This window comes from Nyctereutes procyonoides, unplaced genomic scaffold, assembly GCF_905146905.1.
Source record: "Nyctereutes procyonoides isolate TBG_1078 unplaced genomic scaffold, NYPRO_anot_genome, whole genome shotgun sequence".
Taxonomy (NCBI): Eukaryota; Metazoa; Chordata; class Mammalia; order Carnivora; family Canidae; genus Nyctereutes; species Nyctereutes procyonoides.
The window spans coordinates 3,861,559-3,876,882 of record NW_026575051.1 but is presented as its reverse complement, the minus strand read 5'-3'; the positions used below and the strand labels follow the sequence as shown (position 1 = coordinate 3,876,882).

At 39.6% G+C, this 15,324-nt stretch overlaps 1 protein-coding gene and 1 non-coding gene across 2 annotated transcripts in view; one reads left to right on the top strand and one right to left on the bottom strand.

Moving 5' to 3' along the window:
• Window positions 1-15,324, top strand: part of ILRUN (inflammation and lipid regulator with UBA-like and NBR1-like domains) — a 94,497-nt gene that overhangs the window by 54,953 nt on the left and 24,220 nt on the right. The gene's annotated exons all lie outside the window — the stretch shown is intronic.
• On the bottom strand, window positions 14,317-14,424 carry LOC129513186 (U6 spliceosomal RNA). Its single transcript, XR_008665170.1, has one exon. It is a non-coding gene; the product is annotated as a U6 spliceosomal RNA (small nuclear RNA).

Sequence of the window (15,324 nt, the reverse complement as noted above, 5' to 3'; positions counted from 1 at the left end):
TGCCTGGTGCAGAGTTCGACACTTAACCAGTTGAGCCACCCAGCCTGCCCTAGATAATTCTTCTTTTAAAAAATTGTGGTAAGGGACGCCTGGGTAACTCAGCGGTTGAGCGTCTGCCTTCGGCTCAGGGCATGATCCCGCAGTCCCAGGGTTTGAGTCCCGTATACGGCCTCCCTGCATTGAGCCAGCTTCTCCCTCTGCTTCTGTTTCTGCCTCTCTCTGTGTATCTCATGAATAAATCTTTAAAAAAAAAAAAAAAAAAAAAGAAAAGAAAAGAAAAAAAGAAAAAGGATGTCCCACTTAAATAAATAAATAAATAAATAAATAAATAAATAAATAAATAAATAAATAAATAAAATGTGGTAAAATGTTAAAATGTACAACTCTGTGGCATTTAGTACATTTGCAATATTGTACAATTGTCATCTATTTAGCTCCCACACATTCTTATTACACCAAAAGGAAACCCTATGCCCATTAAACAATCACTCCCTATTATCATAGCCTCTGGCAACCACTAATGTGCCTTCTGTCTCTGTGGGTTGCTAATTCTTTTTGCTGAGGTGGGGCAAAGTGTATAAATAATGATCAAATAATAGATGTATTAGACAGCCATCTGAATAATAGAATCTGGGCTGCTTTCTAAGAATGAGTAAAACATAACTTTTTTGGCTTACTTATAGTTAAATTCATAAATTTTGTATTAGTAACATATAGGGCAATAGAGTCATAGTGTGGGCTCTGAAATCATACCATCTGGTTTTGACTTCTAGTTAATAGTAATTAGCAATATGACTGGTAGGAAATTATTTTATGTCTTAGTGACACAGATTTTTTTTATCTATAAAATAAGGAAAACAGTACCTACTTCATAGGATTTTGAGGGAAATAGAGAGTTAATGCATGTAAAAGTTTATAAACCAGCATCTGGCATGAAAATCATTAATTGTTAGATGCTGTTATTATTTTAGCATTTTGTTGTTATTATTAAAAGACCTGACTGTATTGTGAAACCTGTAGTACAGTAGTCACTCCTCAACTGTTAACTTGTTTTGTATTAACTTCTTAGTAAAGATTCCTTAAGGCTTCTGTCATCTCAGATATCCCAGGGATCTGTGTTTTGTTTTGTTTTGTTTTGTTTTGTTTTTGGAGTCCTAGTGGGATCTTAATGGTGAACTCGGAGATTCTAGATCCTAAAATTAGAAAGGTGTTGAACATTTGTGTTGAATACCCAAGGCAGAAGAATATTCAGCTTAATGTGAAAAAAGGCCTAAAATCTATAATCTTAAAAGCTTCTGTCTTAAGAAACTAGAAAAAGAAGAGCAAGTTAAATCCAAAGTACACAGAAGAAAAATAATAAAAATTAGATCAAGAATCAATGAAATTACAAATAGAAAATCAATAGAGAAAATCAGCAAAACCAGAAACTGGTTCTTTGAAAAGATCATTTAAATCAGTAAGCCTCTAGATAGGCTAAGACAAGACACAAATTACAAAAATAAGAAATGAAAAAAGGGACACTACTACAGAACCCATGAACATTAAAAGGATAATAAAGGCATATTATGAGCAACTCTGTGCCTAGATATAATGGACCAGTTCTTTGAAAGATGTAATCTGCCAAAGCTTACACAGGAAGAAGTAGAAAATATGAATAGGCTTTTATCTTTTAAAGAAATTTATCCTTGGGCAGCCCGGGTAACTCAGCGGTTTAGCGCCGCCTTCAGCCCAGGGCCTGATCCTGGGGACGTGGGATCGAGTCCCACGTCGGGCTTCCTGCATGGAGCCTGCTTCTCCCTCTGCCTGTGTCTCTGCCTCTCTCTCTCTCTCTCTCTCTCTCTTTCTCTGTCTCTCTGTTTCTCATGAATAAATAAATAAATCTTAAAAAAAATAATGGTGAGAAATTAGAAACTTTCCCTCTAAGATCAGAAATAAGGCAAGGAAAAGACCACTGCTTTTCAGCATCATAGTGGAAGTTCTAGCTAATGTGATAACACAAATAAAGGATATAAGGTATATAGATTGGGAAGGAAGAGCTAAAACTGCACTTTTTTGCAGATGACATTATCTATATAGATAATTTTAAAAATGACTAAAACTCCTGGAACTAATAAGCAATTATACAAAGTTAATATGTAAAAGTCAATCACTTTCCTGTAACACTAGCAAAGAACAACTTGAATTTGAAATTATGTTAGCATCCCTCCAAAATGAAATACCTAAGTATAAATCTGTCACAATATGAACAAGATTTATATGAGGGAAAACAATACAACTCTGATGAAAGAAATCAAAGAATTAAGTAAGAGGAAAGGTTTTCCATGTTCACAGTTAGGAAGACAGTGTTGTCAAGATGTTATTTCTTCCCATCTTGATCAATAGATTAAACACATTCCCAGTCAGAATTACAGCAGGTTTTTGTGTGGATATCAACTGATTGATTCTAAATTTTTTGTGAAGATGCTACCCAGAGTAGCCAACTCATATTAGAGAAAGACAAAGGTGAAGAAATGATACTCCCTGACTTCAAGACTTACTATATAAAGCTACAGTAATCAAGACCATGTGGTATTGGTGAAAGAATAGACTAATAGTTTGATAGAACAACAGAATAGAAAGTCCAGAAATGGATACAGATACAGTCAGCTGATCTTTCATAAAGAAGCAAAGACAGGGGCGCCTGGGCAGCTCAGTCAATTAAGTGTCTGCTTTCAACTCAGGTCATGATCCCGTGGTCCTGGGATTGAGCCCTGCATCAGGCTCCCTACTCCGTGGGGGGCCTGCTTCTCCCTCTGCCTGCCATTCCCCCTGCTTGTGCACGCTTGCTCTCTCTTTCTCTGTCAAATAAATAAATCTTTAAAAGCAAAGACAATGGAGAAAAGATAGTCTTTTCAACAAATGGTGCTGAATCAACTAGATATCTACATGCAAAGAAGTGAATCTAGACACAGATCTTATATATCCTTGGCAAAAATGAACTCAAAATGGATCATAAATCTAAATGTAAAAAACACATTACACCAGAGAAGATATATAGATAGCAAATAAGCATTTGAAAAGTTGTCATTATCACATCATTGGAGAATTGCCAGTTAAATTAAAACATGATAGTTACTACTCTCTACCTATTAGAATGCACCAAATCCAGAACATTGACACTACCAAGTGCTGGTGAGGATGTGGAGCCACAGGAACTGTCATTTACTGTGAACATGAGTGCAAGATGGTATAGTTAGTCACTTTGGAAGACAGTTTGAAAGTTTCTTATAAAACAAATACTCTTGCTGTGTTTATAACTGTTTTATTCATAATTGCAAAAAATTGAATGCAACCAAGATGTTATCAATAGGTAAATGCGTAAATAAACTGGTACGTCCAGACAATGGAATACTTCTAGCACTAAAAAGAAATGAGCACTTATTCCATGAAAAGGCATGGAGAAATTTTTAATGCGTATCTTTTTTTTTTTTAAGATTTTTATTTATTTATTCATGAGAGACACACAGAGAGGCAGAGACACAGGCAGAGGGAGAAGCAGGCTCCATGCAGGGAGCCGGATGTGGGATTCGATCCGGGGACTCCAGGGTCACGCCCTGGGCCGAAGCCAGGCGCTAAACCACTGAGCCACCCAGGAATCCCCCTAATGCATATCTCTTAGTGAAAGAAGCCGATTTGAAAAGGCTACATCCTATATGATTCCTTTTTTTTTAATAAATTAATTTTTATTGGTGTTCAATTTACCAACATACAGAATAACACCCAGTGCTCATCCCGTCAAGTGTCCCCCTCAGTGCCCGTCACCCATTCACCCCCACCCCCTGCCCTCCTCCCCCTCCACCACCCCTAGTTCATTTCCCAGAATTAGAAGTCTTTATGTTCTGTCTCCCTTTCTGATATTTCTCACACATTTCTTCTCCCTTCCCTTATATTCCCTTTCACTATTATTCATATTCCCCAAATGAATGAGAACATACACTGTTTGTCCTTCTCCGATTGACTTACTTCACTCAGCATAATACCCTCCAGTTCCATCCACGTTGAAGCAAATGGTGGGTATTTGTCATTTCTAATGGCTGAGTAATATTCCATTGTATATGATTCCTATATGACATTCTGGAAAAGGCAAAACTGGAGACAGTAAAAAGATCAGTGAAGGCCAGGGGAGGGAGGGATGAATAGGCAGAGTGCAGAGGATTTTTAGGGCAGTAAGATTATTCTGTATGATACCATAGTGGTGGATGCACATCATTATACATTTATCAAAACCCACAGAATGTACAACACCAGGAGCAACCTCTAATATGAAGTATGGACTTGGAACATAATGATGTGCCTGTGTAGGTTCATTGATTATAACAGATATTACCTTGGTGAGGGATGTTGATGGTGGAGGAGGTTGTACATAGATGGAGGTAGAGAGGATATATGCATCTTCTCAGTGTTGCTGTGAACCTAAAAACTGTTCTAAAAATAAAATCTTGAAAAATAAAGTCTAGGGATCCCTGGGTGGCGCAGCGGTTTAGCGCCTGCCTTTGGCCCAGGGCGTGATCCTGGAGACCCGGGATCGAATCCCACGTCGGGCTCCCAGTGCATGGAGCCTGCTTCTCCCTCTGCCTGTGTCTCTGCCTCTCTCTCTCTCTGTGTGTGACTCTCATAAATAAATAAAAAAAATTAAAAAAAAAAGAAAAATAAAGTCTATTAAAAATACTTCTCTTCAATAATAAATATTAGAAAATAACTTTCTAGATCAAATGGTCTAGAAAGGCTTGCCCTAATATGTGGTATTTGAACTAAATGGATTCAGATTGGTGACAGGGAAAAGGTACCACATTTTCAGACTGCAATAAGTAAGCATAAACTCTGGTTAAGTGTGACTTGTGCAGTTTGACATGAGTGAGAATTTTGTGTGGGAAAGAGTGGAAAATGGATTGGAGGTGATAGTACTCTGAGGAATATTTACACCATCAGTCATCTGGAAGAGAGATGAGTAGCAGCTATCATGGCCCAGACTAAGGGACCTAGGAGAGGCGTCTGTATATGCTGTACACCTCAAATGTGGGTGAGTAGTGAGATTGACTTTCTTTTAGAGGATTGACAAGTCCAGATGGTCATAAGTGAACCCTAAGATCCCACATGTGTGGATTTTGCTAGACCTTCTTCAGCTTAGGAATGAGTACTTATTCATTTCTCCAAAGGTCTGTGCCCAGATTTGAGCCAGGAAAATAATTTGGCCTATTAGGAGGCTGCAATAGGAAATGAAAGAAGACAGGGTGCTTGTGCAAGATGTGCCAGACCAAAGAAATGAAGGAGAAAGTAAAAATGTGAGGAGGAGAATGAAGAAACATTTAGGAAGTTCTGCTTTGTCACTGTCTTTGACTCTGACTTGTCAGTGAATGTGAGGTCTGTAATGTAATTCTGGAGAGAACATTGAGGAGGAAGGGGTTTTGTTTTGCTAGTTCTTGCGTTGGTCCTGCTTGGATGGTGATGTTGACTGGCAGCAGTTTCTCTGAAGCCAGAAACAAAGCCTGTCCTCTTTTAGGAGGAGGGGGAAGGGAGAACAGAGTTAATGTAGTGTGTTACCAGATCTCTAGGACAGAAAAGCTTTCACCAGGAATAACTAATTGTCATCTGTAATGCTGTTTTATACTTTTTGTCCATAATTATGTCAAAGATACAAGATTTGAATTTTTAAAAAAGACAAATGGGGCCTATGTCTTGCCTTTAAGTATTCAGAGCATTCATAGTAACTATAGAAAGGTATCATAGTCCTAAATTAAACTTCATCTTAGAAGCATGTGTACAAAGAGGAATGGCCTTTTTAAAAATATATGTATATTTAAGTTTGAATTAGGTAAATCAGTGGTTTAAATTTGACTTTCTGATGAACTAAATACTTAGTTGGAAGTATTTCTGCTTAAATATTCTATTTTAAATTGTCCTTTGATGAAAATACTACAGATAGCAAGAAGTTCCAAGTGTGTGCTAGTCAAACTGGTTGAGAAATTCAGCAGTAGTAGTGAAAGAAAAAGAACACCGGGGATCCCTGGGTGGCGCAGCGGTTTAGCGCCTGCCTTTGGCCCAGGGCGCGATCCTGGAGACCCGGGATCAAATCCCACGTCGGGCTCCCGGTGCATGGAGCCTACTTCTCCCTCTGCCTGTGTCTCTGCCTCTCTCTCTCTCTCTCTCTCTCTCTCTCTGTGACTATCATAAAAAAAAAAAAAAAAAACACCGGCCATCTTTCTACCTATTTGCATATAAAATGGATAATATTTAAATATTAAGTCCTTTTTATCCAGCATTATGTTTAAGTGCTTTTCAACATAACTGCCAAAATGATTGTTAAAATGTCAGTTTAATCTGTATTTTTATGCCACTTGCATAAGTTTGGCTCTTAATGTGCTGTAGCTGTAGTTTTGATTCCCTGCATTATTCTTAAACTTAATTGTACTCAAATTAGTATTTTAAGTTGCTTCAGTGTACTTGTAATCTATCTTAATTTCCTGCAGTTGTACTATTACCCACTCAGATTATGCTTTATTTGTAGGCTATAGAAGTTTAAATAATGAGAATGTTAATATTTCCATCTTTTTTTGCCAGGAATAGTTGTCTGTGTTAACTGTTATCTCTTTCCTGATTGGTGGAACATTCAAAACTGACCAGGGATGGGAGTGCTACATGGTATTATAGATAAGCACTAGATTAGGATTAAAAATAGCTGACTTCTGTTTTTGTTTTTTATTCTGCCACATAATGTATTACTGATTTGGCCTTGAAGAACTAAGGTTTTGGGGTTTTTAAAAGATTTTATTTATTTGAGAGAGAGAGAGATAGAGATAAAGAAAGAACAAGCAGGGGGAGGTGCAGAGGTAGAAGCAGGCTCTCCAACTGAGCCACGCACCCAGGTGCCCCTTGAAGGACTAACTTAAAGTTACTGGGCTTCAGGGTATTTTTTTGTATGTTTTAATTGTGGTGAAATACACATAACAAAATTTATCATCTTAACCAATTATAAGTATATGATTCAGTGGCATTAAGTGCTTTCACATTGTTATTCAACCATCATCACTATCAACTTCTAGTATTTTTATCTTGTGAAACTGAAACTCTGTACCCATGAAGTAATAACTTCTCATTTCTCTCTCTCTCTCCAGCCCTTGACATCACCATCCTACTTTCTTTCTGTCTGTATAAATTTGACTCCTCTAGGTACCTCAATATAAGTGGTTTCATACAGTATTATAGGATTTGTCTTTTGGTGACTGCCTTATTTCACTTAGCATAATGTCCTGAAGGTTCATCCAAATTGTAGCATGGATCAGAATTTCCTTCTTTTTTAAGGCTGAATAATATTCAGTTATATGTATATACAACACTTTTATTTTATTTATTTATTTTTAAAGATTTTATTTATTTATGAGAGAGAGAGAGAGAGAGAGAGAGAGAGAGAGAGAGGCAGAGACACAGGCAGAGGGAGAAGCAGGCTCCTTGCAGAGAGCCTGATGCAGGACTCAATCCCAGGTCTCCAGGATCACGCCCTGGACTGAAGGCAGCCCTAAACCCCTGAGCCACCCGGGCTGCCTATACTGCACTTTTATTTTATTTTATTTATTTTATTTTATTATTTATTTATTTATTTATTTTTAATTTTTATTTATTTATGATAGTCACAGAGAGAGAGAGAGAGAGGCAGAGACACAGGCAGAGGGAGAAGCAGGCTCCATGCACCAGGAGCCCGACGTGGGACTCGATCCCGGGTCTCCAGGATCACGCCCTGGGCCAAAGGCAGGCGCCAAACCGCTGCGCCACCCAGGGATCCCCTATACTGCACTTTTAGAATGCATTCATACATCAATGGATACTTGGATTGCTTCTGCCTTTTGGTACTATGAATGATGCTGCTATGAACAAGGGTATAGAAATATTTCTTTGAGAGCCTACTTTTAGTTCTCTTGGGTATCCATCTAGAAGTGGAATTGCTAGACCATGTGACAGTTGTATTTTTAATTTTTTGAGGAACCACCATACTGTTTTCCATAGTGGCTGTACCATTTTACTCTCCCACCAACAGTGCACAAGAATTCCTATTTCTCCCCTCCCTGCCAACACTTGTTATTTTCTGTTTTTTTGATAGTAGCCATCCTAATGGGTGGTAAGGTGGTATCTTACAGTTTTGATTTGCATTTCCCTAATGGTTAGTGATGTTGAGCATCTTTTCATTTGCTTGTTGGTCATTCAGCTTGTCAATTCAAGCCATTTTTAATCACATTTTTCATTTTTTTTATTATTATTTTTTTTAAAGATTTATTTATTTATTCAGAGAGAGCGAAGAGAGAGGCAGAGACACAGGCAGAAGGAGAAGCAGGCTCCACGCAGGAAGCCAGATGTGGGACTCGATCCTGGGTCTCCAGGATCACACCCCTGGCTACAGGTGGCGCTAAACCACTGCGCCACCGGGGCTGCCCACATTTTTCATTTTTTAAAGATTGTATTTATTTGAGAGAGAACAAGTAAGCACAGGTGGGTAGAGGAATAGAGGGAGAGGGAGAAACAGACTCACTATTGAGTAGGGAGTCTGATGTCAGGCTCCATCCCAGGACCCTAGGATCATGACCCGACCCAGAGGCAGATAGATACTTAACTGACTGAGCCACCCAGGCACCCCAGGCTTTGTTTTTTGTTTTTGTTTTTTAAAGTATTAACTCCTTATGAGATACACAGTTTGCATATACTTTCTTTATTCTGCGGGTTGCCTTTTCACTGTTGTGTTCTTTGATGCACAAAAGTTTTAATTTTGATGTAGTCCAATTTATTTTTTCTTTGGTTGCCTGTGTTTTTTTTTGGTCATGTCCAAGAAATGATTTCCAAGTCTAGTGTCATGAAGCTTCATCTCAATGTTTTCTTCTAAGAGTTTTATAGTTTAGGCTCTGATGTTTAGGTCTTTGATCAATTTTGAGTCAATTTTTATATATGGTGTGAAGTAAGGGTCCAACTTTATTCTTTTGCATATGATGTTCGGTTTTCCCAGCACCACTTGTTGAAAAGGCTGTCCTTTCCCTTTGAATGGCCTTTCTAGTTTTGTCAGAAACCATTTGACCATATATGTGAGGGTTTGCTTCTGAACTCTCTCTTCTCTTCTATTGGTCTGTACATCTTTTTAACAATACCACACTGTTTTGATTACTGTAGTGCTATAATAAGTTTTGAAATCAGGAAATGTGAGATTTCCAACTTCCTTCTTTTTCAAATTGTTTTGGCTATTGAAAATTGTTAGGGTTTGAGTGATGCTAAAAGTAATCAAAGGTTTTAGGTAGTGATAGCCTGATCCTTCACTTGCAGAGGTCCTCCCTGTCAACCAACCTTTTCCCTAATGGTTTTCATTCATTGATAATTACTGCCTGAATCATTTCATCAGGGGTCACAATGTGATTATGTCTTCCTCATACATTAACTGGAGTAGTTCTGGGATAAAAAGAAAATTTTTCTGGGGCACCTGGGTTGACTCAGTGGTTGAACATCTGTCTTTGGCTTGGGTCACGATCCGAGATCCTGGGATTGATTTCGGCATCAGGCTCCCTGCAGGGAGCCTGCTTCTCCCTCTGCCTATGTCTCTCTGTGTGTCTCTCATGAATGAATAAATAAAATTAAAAAAAAAAAAGTAAAATTTTTTTCATCAATAATGACAACTTGAAATTCATGTTTTTATAATAAGGCTAGGTTAAATTCTTTACCTTTAATTGCCAGTTTTTAGAGGAAGGAGTTGGTGCTCTGATTGCTTTCAGTGAAACTAATGCGTGAGGATGAAAAGTTAAAGGGTTATATACCCTTAGAGATATCATAAACACTTAGATTTCATATATGAAACCCATTTTAGTTCATTGTAGTTAGGGACCCAGGAATCTGTATTTTTCACATACAAACCACATGGTCTTTTTTTTTTTTTAAGATTTTATTTATTTATTCATGAGAGAGAGAGAGAGACAGAGAGAGGCAGAGACACAGGCAGAGGGAGATGCAAGCTCCATACAGAGAGCCCCACATGGGACTTGATCCCGGGTCTCCCAGATCAGGCCCTGGACTGAAGGCGGCACTAAACCGCTGAGCCACCGGGGCTGCCCCCCACATGGTCTTGATATAGGTGGTCTGCAGAACAGACTGCTTATAAAATTACATTATCAATTGAAAACTGTTTACTATTTTGTTGTGTTGTCTTCCATACCACAGGAGGTGTTCACTGACAAGATAATGCCCAATCTTACCAGAGTATTTGATTTTTAAATTACAGCATTAAATGTTAACTTGCTTAAATAAGGTCTTTTCTGCTTTTCGTTGACTGTCATTGTTACAATCCTTCAGCTGTAGTTACTCTTAACATTGACTGACTTCCAACAGGGCAACAAAATAAACATTTTTTTGTTTGTTTTTTAATGCAAGTAGTGTTGTGTAAATAATTTGCTATTTATTGTGCTCCTATCCTATCCCAATCACCATCCTGCAAAATTTATCTCCAGTCCTTATTCCATCTCCTTTTGACCTAGGTTTTTTTGTTTCTGTTTTCTTTTTGTTTGTTTTTTCAGTATCTAGGGCGTTTCTACTAATCTTAAGTCCCAATTTACTAATGATATAATTAGAAGAGTCTCCCATTACTGCCTCCTTCAACGAGATACCCATTTTTATTTATTCATTTATGGTTTATCTATACAGTGTTGTTTTGCTTTGTCTTTCAAATGCTAGCCAATATATGTAAGTCTGACCCTATGCTTACACAAAAGTGCCGTAACGATAGATACTGATCTGCATCTTACTTTTTCTCCCCACTTAATAATATATTCTAGAGATCACTCTAGAAACCTTTTTTTATTTATTTTTATTATTTATTTATTTATTTTAAATATTTTATTTATTTATTCATGAGAGACACAGAGAGAGAAGCAGGCTCCATGCAGAGAGCCTGACGTGGGACTTGATCCCGGGACCCCAGGATCATGCCCTGGGCCAAAGGCAGGCGCCAAACCGCTGAGCCACCCAGGGATTCCCTAGAAACCTTTTTTAAAAATTTAATTATTTATTTGACAGAAAGCACAAGCAAGGGAGTAGCAGAGAGAGAGGGAGAAAGAAGCAGGCTCCCCACTGAGCAGGGAGCCTGATGTAGGGTTCATCCCAGGACCTTCAGATCATGACCTGAGCCAAAGACAGACACTTAACTGAACCACCCAGGTGCCCCACTCTAGAAATCTTCATTACTTTTTATGGCTGTGGAGTATCCCCTTTCAGGTCGATGTGTCATCATTTTTCCAGCCAGTCACTACTGATGGACATTCAAGTTTCTAAAAATTTCTTGCTGTTACATATAATATAATGCTGTTATTTCCTCCAGCTTCTCTCCCATTTTGCTGCTCTCCTTCATAGCAAAACTCCTTGGAAAATTTTGTGTCAGTAATGGCTATCCCCACCTCTTGATTTCTGGACTCCTGAATTCTTTCCATCAGGCTTCTGCCCCCACCACTCCACTGAAACTGCTCTTTTCAGCACCAGTGGACTTACATAATGCTACCTCCAATGCTTTGTTCTCACTTCTCAGCCTTACTTGGATTATTAGCTGCACTGGACCCAATTGATGAAACGCTTGTGACTAGGCTTCTAGAACACCATATACTCCTGGGTTTTCTTTACTCTTGAGGCTGTTCCTTCTCTCTTTTCTCTGACCCTCTTATCATTGAATGAATGCATTCCTCTTTCCTGTGGTATCAGCTGATGGCTGGGCCAACCTGGCCCACTTCATGAGAGGGCAGTCTGTAAGAGAAGGGAAGTAGGAAGGGATGAAGTCTGCATCTAGAAGTTGAAGCTGGGAGGGGAAAGAGAAAGCCTTCTGGTTTCAAAGGTCACCTGAAATAAGCCCTTAGCCTGATACAACCAGAATTTATTAATGTAATACGGTGAGGGCAGGCTTTCTAGGGGGAATTGTGGAATGCCACACAATGAGAGGGAGAAGGAAAGCAGTCTTCATACAGTTTGGGTTCCTGCTGAAGGATTCTGAGAGGGCTCAACGGGAAGTGGGGATCAATTTTGGATTGGTTGCTATTTCTGAGGCAGGATTAGAAGGGAGGATTAATTAAGGTTTGGGTGCTATCTTGAGGCAGGGGCATTTTAACAATCAACAATCATCAGTAATTGATGCTACAACAAAATGAGTCTGGGGGTATCGTTGGTAAGAAAGCAGTAGTCAATCCGAGGGTTGTTAGAGCATTTTATAGCAGCTACATGATCTTGGGAGAAATCATGTTTTCTCTTAACTTTGCACCTGCCTTTGTAAATAAGTGTCTGTCCTTCCAGCCCAATTAATAGGGTTGTTTTTTTTTCTTTTTCATTCTGAGCTTATTTTCATCTTTTTAAAAAATATTTTTTAAAGGTTTTATTTAAGAGAGTAAATGAGAGTGAGAGCACGAGCGAGGGGAGGGGCAGAGGGAGAGGGAGAAGCAGGCTCTCTGGCTGAGCAGGATGCCCCACGCAGGCCTCTATCCCAGGACTCCAGGATCACGACCTGAGCCAAAGGCAGATGCTCAACCAACTAAGGCACCCAGGCACCCCGATTTTCATCTTTGATCTCAGATATGTTTTGACTCTTTCACTTCCATGGCACCGATTTCCTAGATTTGAGAGGTAGAAATTCTTGTTTCCTAAAACTGAACCAGTAATTAAATGGTTAAATGATCACTGTAGTCCCCCATCCTATCCCCAAATCAAGGTAGAAGCTCATAATTTTTAAATAGGGCATGATTTAGGAAAATTGTAAAGTAGGAATAGTTACTCTGTTGTTGCCATTTCAACTTTTCTTTGTGGACCTCTATCCCTATTAGGGGCCCCAGGGACCCATCACTGTCTCGTCTCATCCAGGCTTTCATTGCTCTTTCTTAGGCCTTTTTCTTTTCCCCTATGTGAACTTGGGCCTAGTGGTTGATTTGATAATGAGTTTAAGGTAGCTTACTATATTCCTTTGAGGGGCATTTGCATTTTAATTGGAAATTCCTGAGAATAATACTGAAATCCAGGAACAAGGTTTTAATGCATTTATGTTAAGATGAGGTGGGGAGTAAGGATGGGTAGGGAACAGAGTTTGAGCAGAGGCCGTCCTTTAGGTGTCACTCTGAGCACCTCATGAACTGGAGCCCAGTTCTACCCTCTTCTCCCTTCAATGCCGAGGTAGGTAGGTGGTGTGTTGATAGATATAGTGAGTGTCTAAGTGCCTGGCCATTGTCATGGGAGCTCTGTGTTGAGTAAATAGTGTGGAAATGTAGACTGGAAGTTGAGACTAGTTAGATTAGTGCTGACAATTGGAAGTACCTCCTTTTCCCAGTGGTACACAAACACTGCCGCCTTGGGAGTTCCAAGAGACAGACACAAATATGTTGAGACTTGCTCATAATGCTGTCCTTTGCACTACTTACTGTCTGGGAATGTTTCAGGCATAGACTAGCAGTGCTCAGACTAGGCAGTACGTATCCAGCCCTCCTGTGGGAGATGAAATGTGAGCCTACAGCCTGTAGCTGAGCAGTTGACTGGAGCCTGTGCACCTGTCCGGATCCAAGTTGTTTCTTTTCTTTTTTTTTTTTTTTCCAAGTTGTTTCTTAATCCTCAGGGCAAATGTGAGTTTCTGTCATGCTTGGAAGATGGGTGGAGCTTTAGGAAGGATTTGAATCTAGCACCCCCAAACCTAGGTGTGACTTCCATCGTAGTCTTCCATGTGCATGCTGACAGAAGCCAGGATGTGTCTCCTGGTGTTGGGGCCCTCTGGTCTCATTGCTCCCTGGGACATGCCCAGGGCATTTGCTCTGGGGATCAGAAGCCCACCAGATTTCAGTCCGAGGCACAGTTTGAACCATTTTGAGGTGTCTTCGTAAACTGAGTTTGTAAAAGTTGTGCTTTCTCAAGTCCCCTAGCCTTGTCCCTTGGGAAGCCTAGACCCAAGTGGAGCATACTGATATGGCACATTATTGCTTTCTTTAAGTGACCTGCGTTTGTATTTTGTGCATGCCAGAGGCATGCTCTGGAAGTCATTGGGCAGCTTCAGCCCAACATGTACATCAAGGTGACGGCTCATTTGTATAGCTGTTGCTGTTACATCTGTTTGAAGACTGTTGACTGGCCCTTACTGCTGTACTGAAATAGGGTAGCCCAGGAAGAAAAGAGCCACCACACTGCATATAGGAGTGAACTCCTGTGTCTAGTTTGAATGGACAACTTGTTAGAATGAAGACCTCAACACTGTGGCACATGTTGAGTTACTATTAACTGAACTCCAGACTTTATTTAGATTTTTTTAAAAATATGGACCACTTCATGAATTTGCATATCATCCTTGTGCAGGGGCCATGCTAATATCTATAACATTCTAGTTTTCGTGGATGTATTGCTGAAGTGAGCATAGACTTTCTTTAGATTTTACCTTTCTTTAGATTTTATTTCATCGTTCCATTCATGACTTTCTGTTCCCAGCATCTGGTCTATGGCACCACATGACATGTAGTTGTCTTGGCTTTAGTCTCTTGACCTGTGACAGTTTCTCAGAGTCTTTTCTGTTTTCATGACCCATGACTGTTCGGAGGAATAATGGCAGGTATCCTTCATAACATACCCCAATTTGAGCTTCTCTGATGTTTTCCTCAATTTATTTAGACTAATGTTATAGATTTGGGGAATACTACAGAGATGAAGTACCTTACCAGGGGGCACCTGATATATACATAACATCACTGGTGATATTAACATGGGTCACTTGATTAAATTGTTTGTTGCCAGTTTCTCTCTCCATTGTAAAGTTACTGTTTTTCTCTTTCCCTATTCTTTTTTTTTAAATATTTGTTCATGAGAGACACAGAGAGAGAGGCAGAAACATAGGCAGAGGGAAAAGCAGGCTCCCTGAAAGGAGCCCGATGTGGGACTCAATCTTGAAGGGAGCCCAAGGGACGCTCAACCGCTGAACCACCAGGCATCTCTCTCTTTCCCTGTTCTGTTCCTTGGAAGCAAATCACTAAGTCTGTCCCACATTCAATATGGATTGGGGGATATATAGAATTAAACTCCATCTTGTAGAAGGGGAAGTAACTACATATATTATTTGGAGTTCTTTTTTTTTTAAAGCAGAGTGATTTTATTTTATTTTTTTATTCATTTATGATAGTCACAGAGAGAGAGGGGGGCAGAGACATAGGCAGAGGGAGAAGCAGGCTCCATGCACCGGGAGCCCGACGTGGGATTCGATCCCGGGTCTCCAGGATCGCGCCCTGGGCCAAAGCCAGGCGCCAAACCGCTGTGCCACCCAGGGATCCC